Source organism: Bufo gargarizans, unplaced genomic scaffold (assembly GCF_014858855.1).
Source record: "Bufo gargarizans isolate SCDJY-AF-19 unplaced genomic scaffold, ASM1485885v1 original_scaffold_1554_pilon, whole genome shotgun sequence".
NCBI lineage: Eukaryota > Metazoa > Chordata > Amphibia > Anura > Bufonidae > Bufo > Bufo gargarizans.
In genome coordinates, this window is record NW_025334412.1 from 200,152 (window position 1) to 210,961 (window position 10,810).

A 10,810-nucleotide genomic window follows, 5' to 3' on the forward strand; every position below is an offset into this window, starting at 1 on the left:
CGATGTGGCTGCTTCACTGAATTTTACAAAAAAATTTGCTTTGTGACAAATTATTTTGTAATTTCTTTGTAATTAGTGGGTGCAATGACAGGGAGCGGTGATTGTGCCGTCATTGTACCCCTCAGATGCTGCATTCATACATGATCGTGGCATCTGATGTACATAACACGGTATGAAATAAAATAAACTAAAAATAACATACTTACCTGCTCCATATGCTCGCAACGGCTGGCCGCCGCCATCTTGCTTGAAGATCTGCAGTGAAATCTCGCGCAGCCCGAGATCATGTCATCACGCTGGCCGGCATGGTCATACGTCACTGCACATTGGATTTCGGCCGAGATCTTCAAGCAAGATGGCGGCGGCTAGCCCGTTGCAAGCAAATGGAGCAGGTAAGTATGATTTCTTTTGTCTTTTGCACTATTTCAGGTTAAATCGATTCGCTACCACTAAGCGTGGCTTAGCGACGAATCGAATATATCCTGAACGAATTCGTACAACACTATTGATCATAATTAATTGAACTTACCTAAAAGTTAGGATAGGCCTTTGATGGCTAACCTCCGGCACTCCAGTTGTGGTAAAACTACGACTCCCAAGATCTCCATAGAAATGAATGGAGCATGTTGGGAGTCGTAGTTTCACCACAGCTGGAGTTCCGGAGGTTAGCCATCCCTGGGATAGGCCATCAGTGTATGATCGGTGGGGATCATATCTCTGGAACCTTCACCAATCAGTAGAACTTGACTCCTTAATTGTATGTCTAGGGACAGCAACATCTATTCCAGTATGGAAAAGCCCTTCATCAAAACAATCCCCTCGCTTCCCTCCCCACCACCACCACCACTTTAAATTTTAGACACTTTTTACTCCCGGTCTTCATTTGCTCTTCCAAGGGTGTTATATGTAATATGTATTATTATGTAGGTGCCTCACTAACCAAATGTAAAACCTGCTTGTACATATTCTATGAATATGGCTATATCTGACATACTTCATGGGGACGAGGAGATTCTATAGATATGGGATCATTAGTGGATCCTCCGATCAAGCGAAATCTGCCGTTAAAATTTTGTTTATCTAGACGGCTAAAAGGAACGCTCCAGGTAGAAATCATACATAGGTCTATGCCTGGTGAAAGAGCTATAGGCTTATTATTACTGGCCATAGTTATATCAAATTATCAGTCATCCCACTGGAATTGTAGACTGTTATCTGCCGAAATATTTTCCTTCGTTTTGAACTACATGGAGAATTGGTAAATGGCGGGTATTGGATTCACTGGAATGAATACAAAGGCAATGAAGGCCCCTAGAATACCTTGAAATATTTTACTCGCCGCAGGAAGCCTGTCACCCACAGGAGGGGTCATTGTAGGGAATTATTTTAAGAAAATAGACTTGTCAATCACGCTTCACCTCCTAACAGCCCGGCCAGTCAGTGGACCTGTGATTGACAGTTCTGATTTCCAAGAGATGCTTTTTACGTTTTTCAAAGGAAGACTACTGAGACAGGTACATTGCACTGGTTTCCAGCAAGATGCAGAATTTTATAGTGCCGTAATGTCAGCTCTGTCCATTACCTGATATAGCTCACAATATTGTAAGTGAAATTTTCATTGCAATTATTACAACGGTATTATGTCAAATTTATGTTAGCGTTATGTTTAGTGCCTGTAAAATAAAATTATTAAATCCTTAAAGGGGTTGTCCACTCCTTTTATATTGATGGCCTTCACTCAGGATAGGTCATCAATATCTGATTATCTGTGGTCCAACATCGAGTCGGGGCAGTTCATTAGGAGCAGTGCTGCAGGAACCAGCTTCGTCCTCTAGCTCACTGGAGCTACTCCCAAACAGCTTGAAGGGGTTATCCAAGACTATAAAATGCTCCCCCATATGCCCCACTGAATCTACTTACCTGGCTCCCTGCGCCACTCCTGGTCCCCACGCCGCCTCTGCAAGCATCCGGTGTCGTGGGGGGTCACAGCCAATGACAGGTGGGGACGGGGACGAGCCTCTCTAGCATCGCAGAGCATTTTATAGTCTTGGATAACCCCTTAAGGCCTCATGCACACGGCTGTTGTTTTGGTCCGCATCCGAGCCGCAGTTTTGGCGGCTCGGATGCAGACCCATTTACTTCAATGGGGCCGCAAAAGATGCGGACCGCACTCCGTGTGCTGTCCGTATCCATTGCTCTGTTCCGTGGTCCGCAAAAAAAATATAACCTGTTCTATTCTTAGAATAGACAGTTATATTAAAGACTGTCCGTGCCGTTCCGCAAATTGCAGAACGCACACGGACCCCATCCGTGATTTGACAAAACACACAACGGTCATGTGCATGTAGCCTTAAGCTGAGGTCACACTTCAGTTATTTGGTCAGTTATTTCCATCAGTTATTGTGAGACAAAACCAGATGTGGGTCAAAAACACAGAACAGAAGCAGATCTTTCCTGTATACCTAATCTCTGAGTAGGCTTCACTACTGGTTTTGGCTCACAATAACTGATCGGGGATGTGGGGTGTAGGCCACCCACTAATCAGATATTTATGGCCTTTCCTTACAATAGACCATCAACATAAAGTAATTGGATGACCCTTTTAACCCCTTCCTGACAGAGCCTATTTTTTACCACCTTATGTGCTAATAACTTTGAAATGTTTTTACTCATTCAGGCGATTATGAGAATGTTTTCTTGTGACACATCGTACTTAATATTAGTGGTAAATTTGAGATGATATTTATTTATTTCATGCACATACCGGTATATAGCGTTACTATACTACGCAGTGCTTTACAGACATTAGCATCAATATGTTTTACCTTTAAAAAAAAAAATATATATATATACTGAAAATTTGGAAAAATTTGCTATTTTAAAAATTAGAATTTTTCTGCATTTAAGACTACAATGTCTACGTTATGTTGGCATAATTTTGTAAACGTCATTTTAGTTTTTTAACCACCTGCCGCCACGCTAACGCTGAAAGGCGTCATTGCGGCAACTCTCCCAGGTCACACTAACGCCGATTGGCGTCATCTCTGGCATTTTAGGGGCCCTAAAGCGTGAGAAGAAGTCTGGGATCCAAATGTCAAAAAATGCCCTCCTAAAAGGAATTTGGGCCCCTTTGCGCATCTAGGCTGCAAAAAAGTGTCACACATGTGGTATCGGCAGTTTGAGGAAAAAGATTTTTATCCCATAGGGAGGTGCCACTCTTACGTTAGTAATCTGCAGAAATTGTATATTTATAATTTTTTTTATAAAAGGTGATATTCATAAAATGATTTTATCAGACTATAGGTAAAATATATTGTAAATATTTGGCCAGTAGTATGTAAACCAAATCTATATAATAAAACTTGGTTTATACTCACTTCACCCAGGAGGAGAGATGGGGGATAAACTCAAAACACCCCCAAACCCTTCCTCCTGCGCCTGGCTCGCTTCTAGAAAGTCAGGAAATAAACGGCAGTCCTTCAACTGGAACTTCTTGTCAATTCCTTTTATTGAGTAGTCAGGGTGGGGTGAGGAGAAGGCTCAACGCGTTTCGGGGATATATAAGTCCCCTTCATCAGGAGTATCGCCGTACTCAGGAGAAGTTGGGCAATGTGTTTTGGGGTGTCATTTTACATATACCCATGCTGGGTGAGATAAATATTTTGGTCAAATGCCAACTTTGTATAAAAAAATTGGAAAAGTTGTCTTTTGCAGAGATATTTCTCTCACCCAGCATGGGTATATGTAAAATGACACCCCAAAACACATTGCCCAACTTCTCCTGAGTACGGCGATACCAGATGTGTGACACTTTTTGCAGTCTAGGTGGGCAAAGGGGCCCACATTCCAAAGAGCACCTTTAGGATTTCACAGGTCATTTTTTACAGATTTTGATTTCAAACTACTTCTCACGCATCTGGGCCCCTAAAATGCCAGGGCAGTATAACTACCCCACAAGTGACCCCATTTTGGAAAGAAGACCCTCCAAGGTATTTTGTGATGGGCATAGTGAGTTCATGGAAGTTTTTATTTTTTGTCACAAGTTAGTGGAATATGAGACTTTGTAAAGAAAAAAAAAATCATAATTTTCCGCTAACTTGTGACAAAAAATAAAAAGTTCTATGAACTCACTTTGCCCATCAGCGAATACCTTAGGGTGTGTACTTTCTGAAATGGGGTCATTTGTGGGGTTTTTCTACTGTCTGGGCATTGTAGAACTTCAGGAAACATGACAGGTGCTCAGAAAGTGGAAATTCACATTTTTGTACCATAGTTTGTAAACGCTATAGCTTCTACCCAAACCATTTTTTTTTTACGCAAACATTTTTTTTTATCAAAGACATGTAGAACAATACATTTTGAGAAAAATTTATATATGGATGTCGTTTTAAAAAAAAAAATTACAACTGAAAGTGAAAAATGTCATTTTTTTGCAAAAAAAATCTGTAAATTTCGATTAATAACAAAAAAAGTAAAAATGTCAGCAGCAATGAAATACCACCAAATGAAAGCTCTATTAGTGAGAAGAAAAGGAGGTAAAATTAATTTGGGTGGTAAGTTGCATGACCGAGCAATAAACCGCTAAAGTTGTGGAGTGCCGATTCGTAAAAAAGGGCCTGGTCACTAGGGGGGTATAAACCTGTGGTCCTTAAGTGGTTAAAGGGAACCTGTCACCCAAAAATCGCCTATTAAGCTGTTTACAGTACCTTATAGTGCTGTATACTCGTTTCTTGATGCACTTTTTGTTCGTTTTCCCGCATGTCTGCTCATTCAGAAAACGATGTTATATTCAGCTGCTGCCCCGTGCTTCAAGTCAGGCTTGAAGTCACGGGGGCAGCGGCCTCGGCGTCTTACATGGCCCTCTCCCCGCCCCCTGCCTCTGTTACTGACAGCCGAACTCCGAATCCGGGACCGCGCTCAACGGCCGCATGCGCAGTAAAGGGCGGCAGGAGCGCGGTCCCGGCTGCCGCGCGTACTACGCGCCGTCTTACTTTCGCCGCACTGCGCATGCGCCCGACATCCTGTATCAAACGCGCCCGCGCCCAGATGCCGGGCGCGGGCGCGTTTGATACAGGATGTCGGGCGCATGCGCAGTGCGGCGAAAGTAAGACGGCGCGTAGTACGCGCGGCAGCCGGGACCGCGCTCCTGCCGCCCTTTACTGCGCATGCGGCCGTTGAGCGCGGTCCCGGATTCGGAGTTCGGCTGTCAGTAACAGAGGCAGGGGGCGGGGAGAGGGCCATGTAAGACGCCGAGGCCGCTGCCCCCGTGACTTCAAGCCTGACTTGAAGCACGGGGCAGCAGCTGAATATAACATCGTTTTCTGAATGAGCAGACATGCGGGAAAACGAACAAAAAGTGCATCAAGAAACGAGTATACAGCACTATAAGGTACTGTAAACAGCTTAATAGGCGATTTTTGGGTGACAGGTTCCCTTTAAGGATGTTACACGGCTTTGAATTTTGAAAGCATTTTTTCAAGTTTTCAAGAAAATTTCCAATGCTGGCTCTTTTGAAACCAAGTCAGTTATGAAGTACTCCATTTTAGAAATTACATCATTCAAATTATTCAAAACTGATTTTACAAACGTTGTTAACCATTTAGGTGTTCCATATGCATTAAAGAAAAATGTAGGTGAAAATTAGAAAATTTCTCTTTTTTTGAAGTTTTTCCATTTTAATCCATATTTGCTGTAACAAAAGCAAAGGTTAACAACAAAGCAAATGATAATATTTATTACCCTGATTCTGTAGTTTACAGAAAAACCCCATACATGGGTATAAACTGCTGTATGGGCACACCGCAGGGCTAAAGAGAGAAGGAGCGCCGTATGGAAACTATACCCCTCAAGGAATATATCAAGGGGTATACTGAGTGATTTTACCCCACAGGCATTTCATAGAATTTAGAAACATTTGACTGTGAAAATGAAAAATTTATTCCAATAAAATGTTGCATACACCTCAAATTTTTCATTTTCACAAGAGGTAACAGGATGAAAAGCACCCCACAATGTGTTACCTATTTTCTCCTGAACACAGCAACACCCCAAATGTGATCGTAAACTGTTGCAAGAGCATACAGCAGAGTTCAGAAGGAAAGGAGCACCATTTGGCTTTTGGACATAGAGCAGGGCTCAGGAGTAAGCAGAGCTTCATATTATGATTATTGGCAAGCGGGGTGAACACAAAAATGGCCATTCTGGCATCTGGCATAGTTTTTATTCATTTGTTTTAGGGCGTTCACCTGATGGGATAGATCATGTGATATTTTTATAGAGCAGGTGATTATGGAAGCGGCAATATGAAATATGTCTATTTTTTAAAATTTTGTTCAGCTTTATACAATAAAGCATTTTTTAAAAGAAAAAAATCATGTTTTTATGTCTTCATTTTCCGAGAGCGATATCTTTTTATTTTTCTAGTGATGGTCTTTTGTAGGAGCTCGTTTTTACAAGTTGAGGTAACATTTTCATCGCTTGATATTATGCTTTTTGTGAGGAAAGTTGCTGTTCTATTAGCATTTAGTTTTTTATGCCGTCCACCTGACACGATAGATCATGAGATATTTTTAGAGAGCAAGTCATTATGGACACAGTGATACCTAATCCTAATATGTCTATTTTTTTTATTGTAAATGTCTTATCGAGGGGAAAGGGGTGCTTTTTTTTATTTGAAACTTTTATTTTTTTATTTTTTGAAAAAACTTTTTTTAATATTGATTTTTGTCCCACTAGGGGACTTGAAATCAGTGTGCTGCCCATGTAACACAAAGGCAGTGAAGTTGTTCTATAGCTGCTCTCTGTTCCTACATACTGTAAGTGACAATAATTGGACCACATTAGACATGAGATATGTTTACACATGTGAATAACAGCATTGTACTCGTCATCTTAATCAGTCCCACAGACATGATACCCCTTTGCTGTTGTCCAGTGAGGAACAATGGGAGTGCTTAGACCTCCATTCTAGTGGTTGCAGGGGTCTCAACAGTGGACTGTGGATAGGCGATAAATGTCCAATGTGGGTTGTTCACCTTTGGGCGGCCTTTTGACCAGACCCCCCATGTTGCTGGACCTGTGGAGGAAACATACATACCTGCTCCCCATCGTAGGGTACCAGCTCCTTTATTTACCTGCTGGGAATCAGGTTTGATGGGGTCATGTGTGCCGTTGCAGCCAATTATAGGTTTCCCATGTCCATAGGTCACATAAGGGACAAGTCACCACTACAGCCAGTCATTAGCTGCAGCAGTACACATGAGCCCCGTCAAAACCGCATGTTGACAGACAAGAACATGGCAGGGGATCGAAGGAGTCGGAATCCTGCGGCAGGAAGCAGATAAGTATGCTTCCCTCCACTGGTTCCGCGATGTGGGGGGGGTCTGGACGTAGGGCTACTGAAGTTGGAGAATCCCTTTAATACTACAATAACTAAAAACATCTTGCCTGTAGAGAGGTCATCTGCATTTACCAATATCATACAACTTCAAGAAACTGATTATATAAAACAATGTAACACTGCGCGTTACCTCTATAATAATAGCCAGCCTGTCTCCACCTTCCTATCTATCACACAGATGTATACAACAGTATCGGCATCTATATATGTCTCAGTCCTACCTTGACATAGGTGTCCGTGCTGCTGCTACGTATCGCGTGATGGTCCTCGTTACTCTGCTATAAGCGTCTACTATGTGGAGCAAATGAGGGGAGCGGATCCCAAGGAAGATGGTTTTCACATAGACTATTATAGGTATTGGAGACATTAAAGTTTTAGGGAGTGCGCCCCGGCCGGTGGCGATACACTCCCGTTACCTTTTTTTTTTCGCTCACATGTGAGCGGGTGACGTCACCACAAGTGAGCTACGGGTGGCAGCGAGGGTCTAGACCCTAGAAACTATTGGCTGTTCTAGTGATGACGTGTATGAAGGTAATGGGGATGAAAAACTCTGCATTCATTTATTTTGCACAGTAATTATGATTATAGATCATTATGGAAATCTTATTTAATACCAACAATTTACTCAACATGGCCAGCGTTGGTTCTGTTCTTCACTACGGTGTGGAACCCTCCAAGACTAACTGGGTATTGAGAAGGAGACAGTAGAGTCTGGGAGGTTATACCCATCCAAGGAAGTCTATCTTGCATCAACAATGGCCAGGGAGAATGTCATAAAAGCTTTTCTTCCCAGACAGAAACTTTCCGCAAGTGTCTCTGAAAGCACTGGGTATATCTAGCACATCTTTCACCCTAGACTTTATAGTTAGCTTTGTTACCTCAATTATAGTAATTCACTGTCCTCCGATGATCCATCTGTTGAGGTTTTTCAAGAGACAATTTAACTATTAGTACAAATTGTGCTAGCTTCAAGTTTTATTATTTATAGGAGTCCATGATATTGTGTTCTGATGGCTATTCCAGCAGTACAACGGCTTTTGTGGATTTTAAGCTTAGTATGGCTTGGTATTGTTCCAGCTGTAGAGGCTGTTTTCGGTGGGAAATAGTGAAGATGCATGTTCAGATAATTAGGCGTTCTTACTACTCCCACTATTTAGGTGTGTCGGATGTAATGCTGTCCCATGGCTAGCATTTAGTTAATAAATATGTTCTTTTGTTTAATTGTCTAATTTCTGGAACACATTGTTGGCCGGGGCAGGAGATCTGGACTATGAACCATATGGGAGAATTCACATGTCATGGATTTACAATGTAAATTACAATGTAAATTACAATGCGTATGGATAGGGAGTTTGAAACCCCACATGTAACCATTTCGGGCATGATGCAGATTTTCATACCTGCAGTATGTTATATCTACTGTGGATTTCAAGGGAGTCTTTCACCTCCATAATCCATTTCAAAGCAAGCATTCTGTCATGTACGGTAGGTGCCTCAACACATCACCATACCTTTCTTCTGAAAATTAGTCCTCTAATCTTGAGAAATGCTTCTTTTTAGTTTTAGGCAAATAGGCTCTCAGTGCACCAGACTTTCCCGTTTCATTGTTAACACCATCACTACAACAGCTAATAGTTTCTTGAAGTTGTATGATACAATCAAATGCAGATGACCTCTGTACAGGCAAGATGTTTTTAGGTATTGTAATACAGTAGTCCCTCCAGATACAATGGCCTCAGGATACAATATTTCCAACATACAATGTTTTTTTCTGACCCATCGTAAGTTGAAACCAGACTCAACATAGAATGTCTCAGACTCAGATCCAACCAATCAAGGCCACTTCTGGCAACATAGCTTATTAGTTGCTAGTTAGCAGCTAGTCCTGGATGTTATATGTAAGGACTTGTTTTATCAAACTTAGTTATCTGCTTATTTGTCTCAGATTATATTTTGGAGCTTTAGAACTGATTACTATAGTTACAATGTTTTCAACATACAATGGTCTTTCTGGAGCCATTTAATATTGTAACTTGAGGGATCACTGTACTAAAGGGGTTGTCTACCTTCAGAGCCTTTTGGCCAGACGCCCCAATGTTGCCAAATCTCTTGAGGGAAGCATACTTATCTGCTTCCCCCTCCAGGGTTCTGGCTCCTTCAGTCCTCTAATGCTCTCTGGTCCTTCTCATCAACATCCATTTGATGGGGGTCATGTATACTGCGGCAGCTAATGACTGGCTGCAGTGGTGACATGTCCCTCATGCATCATGTGACCCATAGACATGACACATGGGGGACACATGACCCATATTAAACCTTACCCAGACAAGCGGGACCGGATCCAGGCAGTGGTAGCATGGAAATGAAGGAGCTGGAACCCTATGGTGACCCCGAAGATGGACAACCATGATTGTGGGATTGACTGAGATGGCCAAGTATAATGCACTTGTTCACAGGTGTCAACATGCCTCAGCGACTGTTAATCAAACAATAGGGGCAGTCACTTGACAGCAGAGCACCAGTGCATCCCCACTCACAGTGCACCGATACCCTTATTTGCAAAAAAATAAAAGGTCAGTATACATAAATTAAAAAAATATATATTTCATCCTGCCACAAAAGGACAGTTTTTATATGGTGGCAACAAACTAAGCAAATGGTAAGGGTCCCAGTTTCTTTACTACCCTAGACTGCAAGGGAACTTGACATTCACGCAGTTACTCTCCTAGACCACCAGGGACCTTACTGTTCCTTTCACTGCCTTTGATCTCCTTTAAACATGCCATTCACCCTTCGCTGGCCTAGATCACCATGGACTTTACCATTCAACCCATCACAGTCCTAGACCACCACTAAATATGCCTTTGACCACTTCATTGCCCTAAATCACCAAAACTGTACCAATAACCCCTTTATCGCACTAGACCACCACCTTCATATTATTTAAGCATTGTATGGTGGTTTTATTTGGGCATTGAATAGTTAACATGTGTTGGCATCATTGACATCATATTTGTCAAAATTTGGCCACCATTGCTCATCTAGTTCCTTCCTATATGCAAGAGGACCTGCACGTGGTCTTAAGAACTTACCCACCCATGACACAGAAACTAAAGAGCTTCTTTGTCCTTCTCTCATGTCTTATTAGTTTTGCGCATCAACTAAACCAAATCTGTTATTGAACTTTTTGGGAGTGGATGATACGTGCATGGTGATGGCTCACAGAGTTAGGGAGAGTAGAAGAAAGAATCAGCTTTTTCCTAGAAACAGCGCCAGTCTTGCCCATGAGCTGCAATTCCACAGCCAAACATAAGTAGTGTTGCTTCTAGGGGAAAAAACTGTTGTTTATTTCTAGTCTTTTAAAACTCTTTGGGCTGGAAACACACATGCAGATTTTGGTACAGCTTGAGA